Here is a 20,610-nt window from a genome sequence, read left to right on the forward strand (position 1 = left end):
TACACCATAGAATACTATGCAGCCATAAAAAAGGATGAGTTCATGTCCTTTGTAGGGACATGGATGCAGCTGGAAACCATCATTCTCAGCAAACTTTCACAAGAACAGAAAACCAAACACCGCATGTTCTCACTCATAGGTGGGAACTGAACAGTGAGATCACTTGGACTCTGGAAGGGGAACATCACACACTGGGACCTATTATGGGGAGTGGGGAGAGGGGAGGGATGGTATTGGGAGTTATACCTGATGTAAATGACGAGTGATGGATGCTGACAAGTTGATGGGTGCAGCACATCAACATGGCACAAGTATACATATATAACAAACCTGCACGTTGTGCACATGTGCCCTAGAACTTAAAGTATAAAAAAAAATTCACATATTCTCGCTCATTTGTGGAAGCTATAAATTAAAACAATTGAACTCATGGAGAGAGTGACTAGAATGATGGTTACCAGAGGCTAAGAAGGGTAGTGGGCGGAGTATGCAGATGGTTAACAGATACAAAAATAGAGTTAGATAGAAAGAATAAGATCTAGCATTTGATAGCACAACAGGGTGATTACAGTCAGCAATAATTTTTTGTACATTTAAAAATAACTAAAAGAATAATTGGAATGTTTGTAAAAAGGAAATGATAAGTGCTTGAGGTGATGAATAATCCATTTGCCATGATGTGATGACTACACCTTGCATGCCTGTATCAAAATATCTCATGTACCCCATAAATATATATACCTACTATGTATCCATAACAATACATTTTTTTTAAATTTCAGCTGTTCCCTTTTACTTTTTTAATGTGAATAAAAGAAAATGTCAAATTACATATATGTCTCCTATTGTATATTTTATTAGATTACACTGCTCTGAATTAAAGTATTATTCTCTATTAAAATGCAGATTCTTCTGAGTATAGCAGTCCACTTTCCTCTTCAAGGCCAAACTATCAACCTGTGACATGTTTCCCATTTTGCTCCCTATGTCACTCCCTCATCTTCTCTTTGGCTCTTTCCCTTCAAGTTACTCCAATCTTAAAAACAAATATTCCATGGACTCTGTTACCTTCTGACTTTTGTCTCCACCTACTTTGTCATTCAATTCATTGTTTGTATGTCTTCCTCTCATTCGGCCACTGAAATTTAACCTGTCACTGATCCACTGCAAATGGCGCTCTCTGGTCTTGTTGTCTCTTCCCCTTCCTGAAACTCTCATTCTTGTCTGGTTTCTTCTCTTCTCTCATCTTATATTCTCCAATCTCTTCAGTCTATCATAGCCTGAAACATTGAATTTTTTTTTTTTTCGAGACGGAGTCTCACTCTGTTGCCCAGGTTAGAGTTCAGTGGCCCCAACTCCACTCACTGTAAGCTCCGCCTCCTGGGTCCACACCATTCTCCTGCCTCAGCCTCCCGAGCAGCTGGGACTACAGGCACCCGCCACCACACCCGGCTAATGTTTTGTATCTTTAGTAGAGATGGGGTTTCACCATGTTAGCCAGGATGGTCTTGATCTCCTGATCTCATGATCCGCCCGCCTTGGCCTCCCTAAGTGCTGGGATTACAGGTGTGAGCCACCACGCCCGGCCTACATTGAAATATTTTGACCATCTCTCATGTCTCCTATCCCCAGACGGTGCCAAAGTCTTGAGCTACAGGACTAGCTCCACACATGACCCCTCCCTGCTTTGGCCTCTGTCAGCCCCTCTCTTGCCTACCCATTCTCCTCTCCTGTCCTTGGCTTACACTTGGTGTCTGATATGGTTTGGCTCTGTGTTCCCACCTAAATCTCATCCTGTAGCTCCCATAATTTCCACGTGTTGTCGGGGGAACCTCGTGGGAGATGATTGAATCATGGAGGTGAATCTTTCCCATGCTATTCTTGTGCTAGTGAATACCATGAGATCTGATGGTTTTAAAAATGGAAGTTGCCCTGCACAAGCTCTCTCTGCCTGCTGCCATCTACATAAGATGTCATTTGCTCCTCCTTGCCTTCTGCCGTGATTGTGAGGCCTCCCAAGCCATGTGGAATTGTAAGTCCAATAAACCACTTTCTTTTGTAAATTGCCCAGTCTCAGGTATGTCTTTATCGGCAGTGTGAAAATGGACTAATACAGTAAATAAGTACCAGTTGAGTGGGGCACTGCTGAAAAGGTACCTGAAAACGTGGAAGCGACTTTGGAACTAGGTAACAGGCAGAGGTTGGAACAGTTTTGAGGGCTCAGAAGAAGACAGGAAAATGTGGAAAAGTTTGGAACTTCTAAGAGGCTTGTTGAATGGCTTTGATAAACATGCTGATAGTAATATGAACAATAAGATCCAGGCTGAAGTGGTCTCAGATGGAGATGAGGAATTTGTTGGGAACAGGAGCAAAGGTGACCCTTGTTATGTTTTAGCAAAGAGACTGGTGGCATTTTGCTCCTGCCCCAGAGATTTGCGGAACTTTGAACTTGAGAGAGACGATTTAGGGTATCTAGCAGAAGGAATTTCTAAGCAGCAAAGCATTCAAGAGGTGACTTGGGTGCTGTTAAAGGTACTCAGTTTTATAAGAGAAGCAGAGCATAAAAGTTCAGAAAATTTGCAGCCTGACACTGCAATAGAAAAGAGAATCCCATTTTCTGAGGGGAAATCCAAGCCAGCTACAGAAATTTGCATAACTTATGAGCAGCCAAATGTTAATCCCCAAGACAACGGGCAGAATGTCTCCAGGGCATGTCAGAGGTCTTCACAGAAGCCCCTCCCATCACAGGCCCAGAGGTCCAAGAGGAAAAAGTAGTTTCATGAGCTGGACCCAGGGTCCCCATACTGTGTGCAGCCTAGGGACGTGGTGCCCTGTGTCCCAGCTGCTCCAGCTGGGACTGAAAGGGGCCAATGTAGAGCATGGGTGGTGGCTTCAGAGGGTGCAAGCCTCAAGCCCTGGCAGCTTCCACATGGTGTTGAGCCCTGTGAGTGCACAGAAGTCAAGAATTGAGGTTTGGGAACCTCTGCCAAGATTTCAGAAGATGTATGGAAATGCCTGGATGCCCAGGCAGAAGTTGCTGCCAGGGCAAGGTCCTCATGGAGAACCTGTGCTAGGGCAGTGCAGAAGGAAAATGTGGGGTCGGAACCTCCACACAGAGTCCCTACTGGGGCACCGCCCAGTGGAACTGTGAGAAGAAGGCCACCATCCTCCAGACCCCAAAATGTTAGAGTCAACGACAGCTTGCACCTTGCACCAGGAAAAGCTACAGACACTCAATGCCTTCATGGCCTCCCAGGACACATCTCTCCCTTCATAAGAACTGCAATTAAATAATTATTTGTGTAATTTTTTTGTTTGATATGTGCCTACCCTAATTGATTTTATCTTTCATGAGGGCAGGAAATGTGTTTGATTTGATTCCCAGCAACTAATAATTCCTTTATAAGACTTCAGTAAATGCATATAAAGTCTAAGAATGTGCTTAGCTCACTAAGAAAAGCCAGGCTGCATTTTGGATACAGACTGTGGCAGTTTAGAGTAGAAAATAAGGGAAGTGGGTGAAGGGAGAAAGTGACTTACCTTCCACAGCTCCACACTATTAGTTGCTATGTATATCCCTCAGTTTGAAGATGACAATAACCATTTAGATTAAGACTTGTCTTCAAAATAATTTCTGTGAAAATGTTCAGTTATTTAGCATGGACAGTTATTTACTCCCTAAGTAAGGAATTATAGTTCACAATTTAAATAAGATAGTAATGAGTCACTTCAAAAATGTGTTTAAAAACTAAGTGTTCTTTGATGTGGCCAAATCTGGCTAGGAAGTTCAAAATAAAACCCCTAATTAGTTAAAGAAAACTCAATAGTTAAGGGAAAATATTAACAAATTCGTCAGGAATCAATGCAGTTTTAAAACCTTTTATTTCACCTTCACTTCCTGAGAATCAGATGGGGTTTTTAATAGCCCTGGTCTTTCATGAAGATAATGAAAAGTCATAACAATTAATATCCATATAGTTTCAGAATTCTAAATCTAATTTCTAGCAAGAGTCAACTAATTATTCTTTAACCAAATAATATTGAACTGTAATTAATGTCTCCTCTTTGGTTATGAGAAACAGAACATCTGACCCAAGGGTCTCTGAGGGTAACTGAGAGATCAGGCCTCAATAATGGAGCCACCCTTTAATGTTATTTTTATGGCACATATATTTGCCTACATTCTAGCTTGGTTCATGACATTCAGCATCCTTACATCTTTACTAGTTACCCCTACTCAGTCTTTCTTAGCTAAAAGTGAAGCTTCCTAAATCGTACAGCTTCTTCCTTATGCTATTCTTATGCTATTTTATAGCCATTTATTTTCGGTTGTTGGTGTTCATGCATCATCTTATGTACAGTTCTGGAAACAAAATTTTCCTTCAACCATTCTTGAAGGAAAGCTTTACATCTTATTCATCTTTGCATTTTCCTTAATGCTTTGTAATAACTTGTATAGTGTCTCATAATATTTGTTGGAAAATAAAAAGGATTTGCATTTAATGTAATGTGCTTACTATAAGATCAGTCTCATTATTTAGCTATGATCTATGCCTTTTGCATTCAAAGTTGATGCCTCTGATCTGTGTGTTTTATATAACCTGGGCCATGGTGAAGGACTCCCAATTTCTCAGCAGTTTCAGGACTAATGAAATGCATCTACAGAACCCTGGCCAGGCTCAGCAGTGTGAAGAGATTACAGCCAAAAGGCACAGACCACACTCAACCTTTTCCTTTTCAGTTCCGGTTCAAAGCACCGAACTGAAGGAGATCTAATAAAAGGATGGTGGCCTCTAGAATGGAAGGCCACTAGTTCGGAGAGGGAGATTTTGTTTCACAACATTTTACAACATTCAAAATTATTTTTACTTAATTTTTTAAAGGAGGATGAATATTAGGAGAAAATACGTCAGTTAAAATCTTTACGGGGGAAGGTACCAAAGCATCTGTTTTTGGTGGTCGGTGTGAATATAGCTTTTCCAAAAATGTATGTTAGGTTAGATTGTCCATGGCCCAATACAATTTAAAAATTAGATTTTATCAGAATAGACATTCATAAACAAGAAAGTGCTTTCAAGAGAAGCCTAATTCAAGGAAGATACATTCTATTCAAGCAGAACAAATATTTTTTTCCAATTTAACGACTAATGAATCTGACTCTATTATTATCACTATTTTTAAAGTGTCGAGCGACCTCTGCAAATAGTCTTCCTGGTGGTTCTGAATGAATCACTTGCTAGTAATGCTATTTAACGCTTCCCATTGAAGAAGGGTCCACAAGACCATATGACTTGCTTAAAACCAACCATAGTATATATCTTCGTATTGCAAGAAACCTAGCAGAATGTGCCTGCTCTGCTGAGAAAAGCCTATGTTTTGTAAATAACCTCCCTTAAGTCTGATCTGAAAGTGCTCTCTTCCTGATTTCATCAATAAGGTTACTATGTGACTTTAAAAAATTCCACTGCTCTAGGAAAACTTGTGTTTCCTTTTATGCCCAGATTTAGCAGGTTTTTCAAAGCCCTTCTTATTAAGAAAAGTTGTGGCTGGAAAAATGGATAAGTAGTTACAACTATTCCAGGAAGCTATAAATATTCTGGTTTAAGGCATTTAAGAAATTATCCTCTCCTTTATTGTCTCCCAGGGCCTACCTACAACCGGGTGCTGCCCTCCCAAAGTGAAGTGGATGGTCCTAAATGATCATAGGTGGGTTTTAAAAAATAAACACAAAATTAGTTTCACACCTACTTAGACAGCTTAGAATTTTAATGTGTAAAGTATGCCAGGACTCTGCAGTGAAATAAAGCTTTGCATTCAAACTGATGTCAGCCAATCAGAACATAGCAGAGAGTGCTGCCCATTTCATAATTAGGGAGCATTACTCCAAGTTCTAGATTTTACTTATTAATGAATAAAGCATTTCTTGACCCACTTTTGCCATTTATTCATAAGGACCTTGTTTTCAGAAAGTGTTAAAATAGCATGAAGGCTCTGATTTATGCCCACCAAATCCAGGAAATTCAAAGTTAATCCTCGGAACTATTTGTGTCTCGTTTTGCAGCAAACATTCTATATAAAACTAGGCTCTGTTAGAACACCACAGAAGAAAGAGTCCAGGGCAGATTTTCCTGCAAGTTTGACTTTTCCTGCTTCAATGCTTTATGTTGTATTCTAACATATTTTTTGTTTTATTTATCTTTCTACCATAGCTTTACCTCATTCGTGTTATTGCCTATCCTGGATATACCCTTATATACCCATAGTCCTTCATCAGATACACAAGAATTGGTCACACTGAGTGACCCAGAGTTCCATGGGGATGAAAACTTTCAAACTGCAGGAGATGGTAACAGTTAAAAGTACTCCTCTTCTCTTCCCCAAACTCCTCTCTCTGGATGCCAGATGTGGAAGAAAGTTCTTAGTGAAAATAAAACAATATCAGAAACAATCGGAATATTATTCAAGAAACCAAAATTCCTGTTTCCCTCCCTGGAAATGCTCTCTGGCATTCTCTGTCAAACCTCTATTCATCCTCCAAATACCACTTATATTCCACCTTTTTAGGCAAATTATCCCTGCCTTTGGCTTCCAGTGTCTCCAAGTCTGACACGAGTGGGGAAGATTCAGGTGTCTGAGTTCTCCTCCAGTTCTGAGATGCTGTCTTTTTGTAACTTACCAAGTACACAGTGATTTTCCAGCTCTCAACTGGATAAATATTCTTCTATCCCATTCATTTGCTACTTAACATTTGCTGACTTGTACTAGTTCAATTGCCAACCTTGTCATATGCTGGGAGACCTTAAGCAAGTTGCTTAATCTCTAAGCCTCAGTTTCCTCATCTATAAAATGTAGGTCATAATGGTACATGGCATTCATTATATTTGTTTCAAGAATTACAGGAGAGAACACATGTAAATAGCTCACCACAGTGGCTGGCAATCAGCAAATGCTCAATAAATATCAGAGCCACTTCTAGCTATTTTTTCTTGTATAAGTTCTTTGTCATCTCAAATGTGGTCACAAGCTACTTGAGGTTGAAAATGCATATGTTTGCTTGTATCCCCCATCTTGCTTATTACAATGTCCTAAACATAATAGGAATTCAGCAATGTTTTGTTGATCTCTTGATTGTTACAGTCTTCTGTTATAACTGGATTTCAGTTATTAACCATCCAGTACCTAGTTTTTCTACGAAGATATGACTTCTGCCAATTAAACTCCTAAAATTGTATGATAAATAACCCATGACTGTCTTACTCCATTTAGTGTTGTTATAAAGGAATACCTGCAGTTGGATAATTTATAAAGAAAAAAGATTTATTTAGCTCACGGTTCTGCTGACTGGAAGATTCAAGAGTGGACATCTGTGTGGCCCTCAGGTTGCTTCCACTCATGGCAAAGGTGAAGGGGAGCTGACATGTGCAGAGATCACACGGTGAGAGAGGAAGCAAGAAAGAGGGAGGCGGGATGCCAGACTCTTTGTAACAATTAGCTCTCATGGGAACTAACAGAACAAGAACTCACTTATACCCTATACCCCCCAGCCCCTGGGAGGGGATTGACCTATTCATGAAGGATCTGCCCCCCATGACCCAAACACTTCCCATTAGGCTGCACCTCCAACATCCAGTATCAAATTTCAATGAAGTTTTGGGGGACAAACATCCAAACTATAGCAATGACAATATTCTAAATTGTTCACAATTCTACAGCTATGTAAATGATTTTCGAAGAGTAGTTTCAAAGCAAGAGCATACTAAAAACAGGCCCTGCCCTGCTCAGGTTGCACCCAAAACAGGCTGAGCTAAACTGAAGCTCAAGTGTGCCTCCTTGGAAGCCCTTGTGTTCCTCCATTACAATGGACATTTCAGCAGATATGAGTGTATTTGTGTGTTCATTTTTCATTTTTGAGAGGGAAGTAGGAAGGGATGGAAAGAGAACGAGAAGAAAAAAGACACTTAAAGGAAGAAAGAAGAGAAAGGAGAGAGAGAAAGCAAAAAGTGAAAACAGAGAAAGAAGATGGAAGTGAGGGTGATCTGAAAGGGAGAGGGTAAGGGAGAAGGTCTTAAGAGGAAGAAATGGGGAGATATAGAGAGAAAAGGCTGATAAAGAGAAAAAGGCTATGGTTCTGAAGCTGTAAAGAAAAGCCCATCTCCAATTCTAAATGTGCAGCCTGCCCATCTGACCTCACAAACGTTAAGGGGAGGCAAGGGAATAACTTAAAAGAGAGTTTCACTCTGAAGCTGATATTTGGCCAGGGATATCTTTAAGTTATCATTATTTAATGGAGATTTAATGGAACAAAAGATGATGGGTTCTCACATCAAAGGAGCTGAATTAAATCATTATTTCTAGTCTGACTTTTTTGTAGGGGCCTTTTTACAGTTCTGAGGAGCACGTGTGTGGAACAGACATATGTTTTTTAAAGATCATTTTCTTACCAGGTGCTTTTCTTCTCCCTTCACACACCAAAAATTTCTGAAATTCCAAATGCTTTGAAAGGAAAAGACTGCTGCAATGACTTTCCTAGCTGGCTGGATAAGCTTCCAGAAGAACCAGCATTATTTCACAAGGAACTCTCAATAATCTACACCAACATCTTCTGGGTTGCTGAATAGTTTGCTTTTTGGCCGACTAAAGAATATAGTCCTCTTAACCAAACCATGGCCCCACTGGAAAAACCAATCAGACACTAGGTTTAAAACCCAGAAGTAACATGAATGGCCTTGTGTGAATTTGAGGTAAAAGGTGGTGTTGTTAAGAATTACCTAACCTTCCAGGCAGATGTGGGTATGTAGAAATTGATTAACACACTGGAGTCCCATTTCACTTCCATTTTGGGAAAACATTCTACTTTGCATCTTCATGGGTAGCTTATCTCTGAGTTCAAGGATTTTCAGTGAAGATTAAATCTGTTTTGTAGGGGAGATATTAGCAAAGATACCTATAAGATGTAATTTTCAAAGTAAGAACTACTAGGAGTGGGGATTTTGGATTTTAACCGCAAATGTAATCAGCAAGCCTAGTGACGGCTGCTTCTCTGACAGGCGCTCAGATTTACTTGAATGCCTTAGCTCCCACAAGGGAAGAAATCATTTCCTGTGAATTCCAATTCCTGCAGGTTACTGAAATGTAGCCATTTCCTAGTCTTGTTAAGCACCCTCCCTGACTATCTCTGCAAGTGCTACATTCCTCTGCTGTGTAGCTGTGGACATCCCTGGCTCGTTTCCATGGAAGCACATAGCGGGAGACTCTTGTGCCTGGGTACCGGGCCAAGAACTTCTCACTCTTAGAAAACATATTGGCCTCTAGAATTTCAGTGCTATTTGGAAACAGATACTTCAGTTTCTAAGGAGTTCTCTTGTGAAGTGTGCAGCTATGTTATGATTGAAGTCATGCCCTATCACAAGATGGAAAAACAGAAACCTACAAGGGTTAGAAAGGTGGAATGTGTGTAAACCTTCCCATATGTGTTTTCATTGCATGACTGTGGAACACTATGACATTCTGAAACCAGGACTATTTGAGACACTATGGTGTCCTGGAGTCAGATGGCTTCAGCTTAATCAGAACTCTACCACTTCTAGCTATGTGAACTTGGGTAAGTTTCTTGTATTCTCTGCATCTCAGTTTGCTCATTTGTATAATGGAGATTTCTTAAAAATCCTACTCAAGGTTGTTATAAGAATTAAATAATATAATATATACAAGAGGCCTAGCATAGAGGAAGCAGTCAATAAATAATTGTCTCATCTGATGCAAGGTCAAGGTGGTTAACAGACTTAGTAACAAAAGACAGTTGTTATGGGAACTAAAATTTGTTTCCTAACTTGTTCAGTGGCCTGTTAAACTAAATCACCTCCCTACCAAGTGGTTCTTTTTCTCTAAAGATTTTTTTGAAAGTTAATTCTCTTGTCCTGTTACAGTCAGTTGGCTAAAGAATGTAGTATTTTCCCAGGACAGGAGCATTCTGATGCACACATGTTAACTTGGGAAAGTTCGTGTTTATTAAAAAAACAAACCAAAAAGTTTTTGTCTGTCATCATTCTGCCCTTGCTTGCTCCTTGAATTTTTAAATCTAGCCCGAACAGGCCCATGGCTGTCTAGTTCCCTCACTAAATTTTGTCCTGATTCTCTTCCAGCCCTACTCCTCCTTCTGAGTTCAGCTCAACATTTTAATAGCACATCCCCGATTAATCCCACCCTTATTTCCTCCAAAATGCATAAAATTTATGTTCTGTAAGAAACAATTTTACATATTTAACTATATCCTACTTATCATTCTCATTTGTTTGTATTTGTTTAATTTTATGTCTAGCTAAAGAATAAGTTTTTTAAGTGCAAAGACCATTTCCTATGTTTCCCCCATAATTCCCAACCTAGCATTCAGCACAGAATCAGGTTCAATAAATTGTTTATTTATTGTTTCTGTTTATTAAATTGATAATTGAAATGGTTTTATCACAATCACCGTTTACTTTTACATCAACCACCTATACAGAGGGCCCACAAATCAAGCTACAATGCGGCAATATTTTGTTTGGTGCTTGATTCTCTCAGCTGTCTTTGACCTGCAGTTACTATCTATTACTATCCTAGCATCGCCAACAATGGGACTCAGGTGTGTTTCCCATTACCCAGACCTGGCTTGGTGCTTCCTCCAGTTTGGTCCTCATGGGAAAGATATGTGGCAGCCAGACATATAACATGTGACTTTTATTGTAAGAAATAGAAAGAGTCAAAGCAGAACATGTGATTAAGGCCCCATGTAGATGCCTTAGAGCTCAACTTCAAATAATGTGATGCATCTGTAGAATTAAGAGCAGCAGCATGACGTGGCCAACTTAAAATACACATGGACTACGTGGTAGTGTGGATGTTGGGGTGCATTTATTCATGGGAAGTGAGCCATCATGCAGTCTATGCCATAAAGAGCATGAGTCAAAAGAAAACCATAAAATTATTCAAAGAGAATGGTATTTAACATGTTGTACAAATGCTTCCAGTTTTGTTTCTAAGTAAACAGATATATTTCTTTTTTTAGAAATTAGAATCAAAATATATGTAATGCATTTATGAATTTATACATCTATTTCAATTAATGATTTCTTTTCCTTTTTGTGGAGAATGGGGTCTCGCTATATTGTCCAGACAAGTCTTGAACTCCTGGGCTCAAGCTATCCTCCCGCATCTGCCTCCCTAAAAGCTGAGATTACAGGTATGAGCTACTGCACCCAGCCAAATTAATGATTTATCATGATTGTTTTTGTTATTCTATATTTTTCTATGTGATTGTTCTTAATTGCTAGATAGTATTTCATTGTGTCAATAAATTTTCATAAATTTTCTACTTTATGCTATTTATTATTAGCTATCTTGAGATGGCAATTTATAACTAAAACCTTTATGTATCAATTATTATATCCTTAGAAGAAATGTTCTGTAGTGGAATTTCTGCTACCATCAACTCTTGCTCTATTAACTCTGTATCTTTCCTCCACTCACTGGTCCATTTCTGATCTTCTTTGTGCTGAGTATCTCCCATTTAACTCTTCAGATTCACTTCCTGTGCTGCTTCAGTGTCTCAGAAGGTGGATCTGCATGAACTTCATTAACAAACTCCCTGGTCCTCTTGCTTTTGTTTAGGTTTAGCCACCACGGCATGATGCAAAGATTGGAGGATGGAGAGAGGACAGCGAAGTTGGGGTGCTGACTGTACTTCCCTGGAGCTTTGCCATGGGCTGGTTGATTCCTCTACTAAGCATCACAGGTCCTCCCAGGAAGTTCTGTCTAGCAGCTCCTCTCCCTTCTGTTTCCAGGTTCCAGCCATGGCTCCCTCCCCTCACTCATCTGGTCTAGCATAGCAACAGAGCCCAGTGTTAGGTGGCACCAGGCTAGTGCACTATCCTTTGTGGGTTCTCTACTCTCTGTTCAAACCTTTGTATGTAGTCCGTTTATTAAAATTCCAAATTCCCTAATTTGAGTGTGCCATCAGTTCATGGCCATGCCACCGATGGAGCCAGCCGCTTTACAGCAAATCCCTTCATGTTGAGTTTTCATTACTTACTGTCACTTTCTCTCTTCTTTTTCTATCTTGTAAAACTTCCATCATGCTTCTGTCCTATCATAATCACAAAAGAGCAATGCACCCCACATTGCTAAATCGGAAGTGCGGACTTCAGTCCTCACCTTTCTTGAGCTATCAGCAGTATTTGGCCTTTCCTTCCTGAAACACCTTTTGGTCACTTCACTGCCAGAACATCATCTGTAGCTCTCCACTGTGTTTTGCTGGTTCTTCTTAACCTTCCTAACCTCTAACATGGAAGTGGTAGGTGCCCCAGTCTTCAGACCTCTTGTCTTCTCTATTTATACTTATTCTTGGTGATTTCCTTTATTTCCATGGATTTAACTATCATCTCTATACCAGCTACTTCCAAGTGTATACATGCAGTTAGTACCTCTTCCCTAAACTCCAGACTCATATACCCAACTGCTTACTCAACATCTCAACCAGAATTATCTCTATTTTCACAAATGTAGAACTAACACTTGAATTGTTTTTACCTGTAAATGTATAAATGGAAATTTCATTTGTTTTGTATCTTAGGTCAAAAACCCAGGAGCCATCTCTCTTTCTCCCTTATCACATGTTCAATCTCTCAGGAGATCCTGTTGACTGACATCAAGATGGACAGAAATCCAACAGCTTCTCATCAACTCTCTACTGTCATTTCTCACCTAGATAAGAGAAAGACTTCTTAACTGGTCTCCTGATTTTTACATTTGCTTGTCTGCTCCTCCAACAGACTCTTCTTAGAGCAACCAGATTATGTTATCCATCTGTTCAAAACCCCAGTGGATTCTCATCTCATTCAGAATAATGCTAAGGTCTTTCCAATGACCTGCAAGGTCCCCAAAAATCTTGCCTCTTGGTATCTCTATTCTTATCTCACACCACTCTCCTCTTCACAGATTGTCCTTGCCAGCCCTTAAACACACCAAGCACACCTTTGCATTTACTGTTACCTCTTCCTGGAATATTTATAGAATGTTCTTCCACACAATATCTAGAGATTACTTTCTAAATTTCTTTAAGTCTCTGCTTAAATATCATGCTACCAGAGAGGCTTGTCTTGAAAAGCACAAAACTAACTGCACCTGCCATTCCCTTATCTGTTCCTGTTTTTACAGCAGTGATCACTGCTTGATATATTTTATGTACATTTTTAATGCCCTTCAAGCCTTTTTCTTGTCCCTAGAATTAAGCTCGTTCAGAGCAAGAGCGTGTTTGTTCCCTACTATATCCTCAGTACTTAAAACTGTGCCTAGCACCATCACAGGCACCTGGGAAACACATTTAACGAATAAACGAATGAAAGGTTGTGCATTGTATATTTTTTTCCTTTTAAATGTTCATTATGGAATTGTAAAAACATATACAAATTACAGAAAATTATTTAATGCATTTTCACTTCAACAGTTATTAATATATGATCAATCTTGTTTTATTCTTCCTACCCTATTTCTCTCTACTCATGTCTTACTAGATAGTTTTAAAGCAAACTCCTGATGTCATGTCATTTCATCTGTAAATTATATGTATATTTTTAATTGTTCTCTAAAAATTTATGCAATTTATATTCACTATGAGCAGTGTTTAAGACATCCATTTCCTTACCTCCTTATACTAGTAGGTATGATCATATAAAAATAATATTTGCCAAGTTTATTGGTAAAATTTATCTCATTTTATTTTTGAATTAAAAAGAACAATGAGAAAAAAAGAAAGTTCTTGAAGTGTGAGATAATATCCTCTTCTTCTATGGCCTTTCACAATTCCAAGAAATGAATAAAAATTAAATTATATTTATTGTATAATGGTAAGATTAGAGTTTTTTCTTAGTCATCTCAGCACATATTACTAGAAGGACCAAAAGAAAAAACTAATTAAAAAAAGAATCCCTTCTTTGCTTGTACCTGGGTGAGAAGAGGGCCTAGTGTGAACAGAGAAATGGCTGAGAAAAAAGAAGTCATATGTTCCTAGCCAGGACCTTTTTCAGCTGGTCACCTCAATAGATAACCTTTTTTTAAAAAAAAAAAAAAACTTTCCAGAGACTTTGCTCAATCTTTGAAGCCATCCTCCAATGCTGGAGGAAGAAAGCCAGTCCAAGGTGCCCCTGGGCCTCTCTTCTGCTGTGGGACTGGAGACAGATTGCATCCTGGCAGGGCCAAGCTGGTCTGTGTTGGGAGGCTCAGGTTGGCGGTTCTGGCAGTTACACAGAACAGCTCTGTAGCTCTCTCTGGAGAAAGCCTTCTGTTCTCCTAAGTGTTAGCATATTAAGCCTCCAGCCACATGGAATAGGACGGGGAGGGGTTTGGAAAAGAAAATGTGAAGACAAATGGGGATATTTAAAAGCAGAAAAGAAAATTAGTGCTCAGAACAGCAATCTTTAACTTAGTCTAGCTATAAATTTCGTCTCTTGTTGATTTCCTGACTTGGAAAGAACCCATTAATGAAAGGAAAAAAAAAAAAAAAAACAGGCTGGAAGCTCAACTGTGACTTTTTAAAATGGTAAACCTAGTGCCATTCATATCTGTGAGATGTGAAAGGAAGATTTGAAAACCCTATTTTGTCATTTTACCAAAAGACTTGAGTAACCTATTCAAAAGACACAAAAATAAATTTAAAATCTGGGTGGAGGCTGCAGAAGTGCTTCCCTTGCCTTTTTCTCCCACTTGCTTTACCAGTGGAGCCTGAAGCTTCTCAGTTCATTGTCATGTTTACCTCCATCCTTTCTCTGCCAGGAATCTGATAGTGGAGTTTTTGGTTAGTTTGGGAGTAGGGTAGATCCTTGTTGTAACTTGCTGAGACTCATCCAGCGAGATTTCTGGGAGAGAAATTGATTCTTTTTCCTTGCTGAGGGGTTTAACAGGCCAACAATGTCTACACTCCATGTAGATAGACACTCACTAGACCATGGATTGACCCCCTTATCAACATACAAATTAATTGGAGGTGAAAAATGGAAGCAGAGGTCTGCAAGGAATAAGTTCTTCCTGGGCTGCTTCTTTCTGCAGATTCTTGGGAGGGCTTCTGGTGTTTCCAAGCTGCTGCTTATCTGAGGCTCTTGCCTTCCACAGTTCTGAAGGGCAGACCCAAGCAAAGCAGGCTTTCCCTAAGTGTTCCAGAGACCCTCAGAAACTTCTAGCTGTAGTTCACATTCAAAGTCCTTAGATCAGTCTTCAGAGGTACCTATGCAGAGTCTCTTACGGACATAAATCTGAATAGCATCATAATTGATGGTCTCCTAGCCCTTCTTTCAACACCCTAGACTCAGGCAGGAGGGACGCTGCTCTACTAACTCTCCTTGGCTGAAGATGAGTAGCCACAATCCCCAAAAGAGTCATTTCCATGGCTTCTTAGTGATAAAAATAAGGGGAATAATGAGCCCAGGATAACCCTCATGCGTCAACTGGAGCTCCATGTTCTGTGTAAATGTCCTCTTTCTGGCATGTTTGTCCCTGAATGAGTGCCAATTTGTACTCTCTCACTCCTTTCAACCTCACTATCTTCAATGCAACATCTTCCCACTCCTGAAGACTCATGTTTGATTTTGTTGCTAATACTAGTTTACTATTATTAACCTTTTTATTTCGTCTGCAGTGGCAAAATATAATTGTCATAACTTAAGGACATGACTCATACAAATATACAATGAACATGTTCAAAGGTGTTCAACTCATGTATTAATGAGGGAATCAGTAGATATAAAGTTATTTCAAACAAAACATTTTGAGAAACTATTTACAGGCAATTTAAAAAATAATAATATTAGAGTAAGATTATTTTCAGTTTAAACACAAAACTACTTAGTGTCCTACCAGGCAATAAACTATTGCTGATCTTTTTTACCACATGGAAATTATTCACATCTCTATTGAACAAAAACTACTAGTAAAGACATAACTCCTCAGTGTATGTGTACTAATCAACAGTAAATGGCAAAGTCAAATAGTGGTACATCAGCCTACAAAATCAAATAATTTAAGGGTGTGCCTAAAATACACACTAAAAGATAATGCATCTATCCTCTGGACCTTATTTACAGGTTTTAGATAATTTTTCTTTACAGTAGGAATGCAAGTCCTAATACTGTGCTGTTATTCCATTCTAGTTTATAAGTTTCTGACAATATTTAAGAAGTCTCATTAGAATGCATTTGTCATTAGTTGAGGTATCAGTGCATCATATGTACTTATTAACAGAAAAGAAGAAGGAAAAATGTTTATCTGAAAGCATTTGCTAAAAGGCTCATCCATCATGCCAGGCACTAGGACTCATTAGCCAGAGCCCTCAGGGAAGATCATTAAGACAGAAAAGCTGAGTAATCAGGAACCATGGCTGATATGATCATGGCAAGCTAGAGATTGGGAAACTGATTTAAAAATTGAGATCAAGGAGCATGAAGAGTGGAAAGCCAGAAAGCAAAGCTTGAGGCTACAGCAAGTCAGATGTCAATAGCCAAGATCTTAATGAGCTACAGGCCTCCTAGGTCAGGACAGATGAGGTAGGCAGATGGACAAGGTCAGAGCATTCAGATAGCCCACATCAGGGGCACGCTTCCCAGAAAGCTTTGGCCTCAGATTACACTTGATACTCCCCATCTACCCACACTAGAAAGGTTGCTTAACCCTGGGGCAGAGGGCTCCATCCCAGGGTCAACTATTGCCCAGCTATGTGGACTCTTCCACTGCTTCCATTGTTTAAAAACTACAGATATCTTTTGACAGCAAAAAAAAAAAAAAAAAAAAGTATGTATATAAGAATAATATTTCCATATTCTGAGGGTCCTAATCCAATTGCCTATTGTTCTCTCAAATTAAATTCTTATAAAAAAGGAAGCTGAAATGGCGCTAAATGCCTCCAGATATTGATTTCTGATTTCCGAATCATTCCTAAGTTGTTATATCTTTACCATTTAATGGCAAGATGTGTATTGTTGGCAAGATGTGTATTGTTGACATATCACCATGATATCAGGGAAATTGTAATTCCTGTTGTTGCATGAACAAGAATCCTAAATCTCTTTTGCCTGTAGTAAGTGAAGGCGAAATGAAAATTAATCAGTAAAATTAATCAGGGTAGGAAGTTACTACGAGGAGCAGAGATCTTTTGGACTGACTGCCCAGAACATAATCATTTTTCTGAGTATTGTATCTCTTTCTCCATACATAAGGGTTGACCCTGTCTGTCATGTTTATACCATATACACATATTACTTTGACAAAGCTGGTTGAACCTGGGTGGTACCTGAAGCAAGTTAGGTCAATCGATGGTTCTATCTTGAGAACTTCAAACTGGGATTCAGGTATGCAAACGCTGACACCATTGGAGAGTCATACATTATAACTTTATTGTCTAATATGGTTATCACTAGACTCGTGGAATTTTGAAGTTTAAAATAATTAAAAATTAAAAATTTTGAACCTTAGTTACCCCAGCCATATTTCTAGTGCGCAGTAGACATACGTGGCTAGTGACCTACCATATCGAACAGAGCAAATGTGGATTAGAGCAAATTTTTCCCTCACTATAGAAATTTTTTGGATAACACCAACCTATCACATGATGGGAGAAGTAGAGAAAGCCTGTAAGCAGGTACAGGGAAAGAAAGCAGATGTGCAGACAGAAGTAAAAACAAGAGACCAAGAAACGGTGGGATGTTGGCTGCCTCTACTTTCTAGGCCCTTGTTCTAGCATTTAGGAAGACTCAGTTTTTTCTTGCCTTTAAACTCCATGATACATGCGTATATGTCCATTCAGTAAATTCCCCTTTTTCACCTAAGCTAATTTGTTTAGAATTTTTTACTTGCAACCTAAAGGTGCAAGGTATGAAAAACAGCAACAGGTTAAGATGATTTGAATCATTTTAGCACTCCCTAATCTTCTTTCTCAAACACACTGTGGCACTGAAATACTCTGATAATTTTGCTATTTCCCCCTTTCTTTTCTTCTACAACACATATATTTATCTGTGGCAAAAATTCCAGAAAGCTACTGACTAGAAGTTATTAATTTTTAACTTTAAATCTCTGAATAATATAGTCTAGCTCATTTATACAATCTGTGGACACAGGCAGAGTGTGTTCAAGTGGGGCCTTAGGTAAATAATTCACTAGAGGATGGCTTCTTTAGCTTCTCTGTCCAAAACGGTGCCACCAAAATGCCTCACATGCAGTCAAGATGCACCAGAAACCTCAGGATTATAACATACAAAATATTACAGGAAAACAGTGCAGAGAAACAAATTCGTATGACTTAGGAGCTGCCTCAGAAATACTTTAATATTTCACTTAGTGTTTTTTGCCAAAACTTTTTTGGAGAGAAAGCAGTGTATCTGCTGATGTACCTTTCAGACTCATAGGCTTGCAAAGCAACAGCGATCTTGACCTCGGGTAGGCAAAATACCTTTGATCTTCACCAGCCACTGTAGCTGCCCAAGATTATCTCAGATGTTAAACAGAGGAGAAAACACGCCTGAAGCTATACTGACTCCACTACTTGCCATGTGCAATGATCCGTTACAGGGAAGGGGCCACTGTGAAAAGTGATTAAAGTCTATGGATGGCAGGAAAAGGAATGTATATCAGAAAAAGAAATGGTCTGCCACGTGAAATTCTGCCTACTGTCTAAGGGGGCTGGATGACTTTCATTGTATGGAGATGAGTTTGTGTTTGTAAGTTTAGGAGTAGGATCCAGAAATATAAAGGGGAGAAGAAATGGAATTACAAGGTCTGGGTAATGAGGATAATTTGAGCAGAAAATAAAAAGAGTAAATATCAAGGCTGGATTCTGTAAAAGGAATAGTCCAGAGAAAGAAAACTAACAAGCATGGAAATCCAGTATAGAAATGGCCCAGAAAATACTTTAAGGAAAAGAAATGTCTCATACAGGCTTAAAAATTGTTTCATGTGGGATGCTCAATGTAAATCTTCACTTTAACTTCTCCTCTATAAAACTGTAATAACACCTGCCCTCCCAAATAGCAAAGATCTCTCATGTTGGAAGTGATAAACAAGCATGACACATTTATGGGAGGTAGGCCAAAGATGTCTCTCTTAGTGTGAGGGTATTCTATGTCATTCTTTTCATAATCAATACTTAACTTTTATTAATAAGATGGTGGCCTCAAGTAAACTTTATGAAGCTATTTAAATTTGAAAGAAAGTGACATTTTGGCCACCTTAAGTTGAAACTTCAGATTATTGCACAAACAAAATCAGTTGTTACTCAGATTTATTAGGAAACAATGAGAAAGGAGCAAATGTGATAAAACATGTAACAATTACAATAATTATTACTTCAATTCACTATTTATTATATTCTTTGTATTATACTGATCTATCTATCTGCCTATCTAATCCCATCTAACTTGAAGAGCAAACTTAAATTCTTACAATAAACTTCCATTTTATAGATGATATCATTGAAACCAGGCAATTTAAGTAACTTGTTTAAGGTTAAACTCTAAGTAATAGAAGCAAAATTCATATCCAGATATTCTAATCATGGCTGTAGCAAAAAATAGATGACACTTACAAGTTGGAACTTAGAGAATTTAAATCTATGAGGAAGGTGCAAGGAAGCCATAAAGTACTTTTCCATGCCTAATTCCTGTAGAAATGTTACTATCCTGATACAAAGTTGCAGAGGAGGTAGTGGTTATCAGTGAACTGTGTGATGAAGACCATCTTTCGGAAGCTATGACCTTCAGTCTGGGACATGGTCAGCCCATGGTGACCACAGAGAGGAAGCTGGGGGCTTAGAACATGGAATATACACACCCTTCCCTCTTTCCACTGGTTCCCCACCACCCCATTGACAAAACTCAAGGGGAAGCCAATTCTTTTTATAAGCTTATTCTTTGGGGCTGTTGAATTTCACATCTGGGTCAATGGATTTAAAAAATTGAGAATTCAGGAGCCCAGAAACTAGGAGGCCCATGGCAATCTTGGGAGGCTTAGACTTCCCCAGGCTTTTGAATCAGGGGTTTAAGACTATTCTTTCTAGATACCAAGAGTCAGAGTCAAAATTTAATGTCTGGTTTGCTCACAGGCAAAGAGTTTACTTAGGTTTCAAGTTACATCCCTTGTTTACTGAACTTGCTATTGTTTGAAATGTATTAATATGTATCCCAGATAAGCAAACACTAAGGGAATTCACCATCAGTAGACTAGACCTACAAGAAATGCTCTAAGGTGTTCTAAATATGGAAATGAAAAGACAACACTTACCATCATAAAAGTACACATAAGTAGAAAACTCAGATTCTTTTGCTTTGTTTTCTCATAATTAATCATTCCGATTTGCAGCCTTGTTTCAATCATTGAGATCCCATTTTAATGTGATTAACATTTTTGTTCCACTTATGGAATAGTGCTGGTCCCTAATTTTTGAGAACAGCCATAACCCTTGATTGGCCTTATATAAATAAATTCTATCTTAATGTCCTTGAAATCAGAGTATCATCCAGGAGAACATGCTGTCAATCAGAGTAGAAAAAAGTAGGAAAGTGGGCCGGGCAGGGTGGCTCACACCTGTATGCCAGC

The sequence above is a fragment of the Colobus angolensis genome, unplaced genomic scaffold, assembly GCF_000951035.1.
Source record: "Colobus angolensis palliatus isolate OR3802 unplaced genomic scaffold, Cang.pa_1.0 Scaffold374, whole genome shotgun sequence".
In the NCBI taxonomy this organism is placed as follows: domain Eukaryota; kingdom Metazoa; phylum Chordata; class Mammalia; order Primates; family Cercopithecidae; genus Colobus; species Colobus angolensis.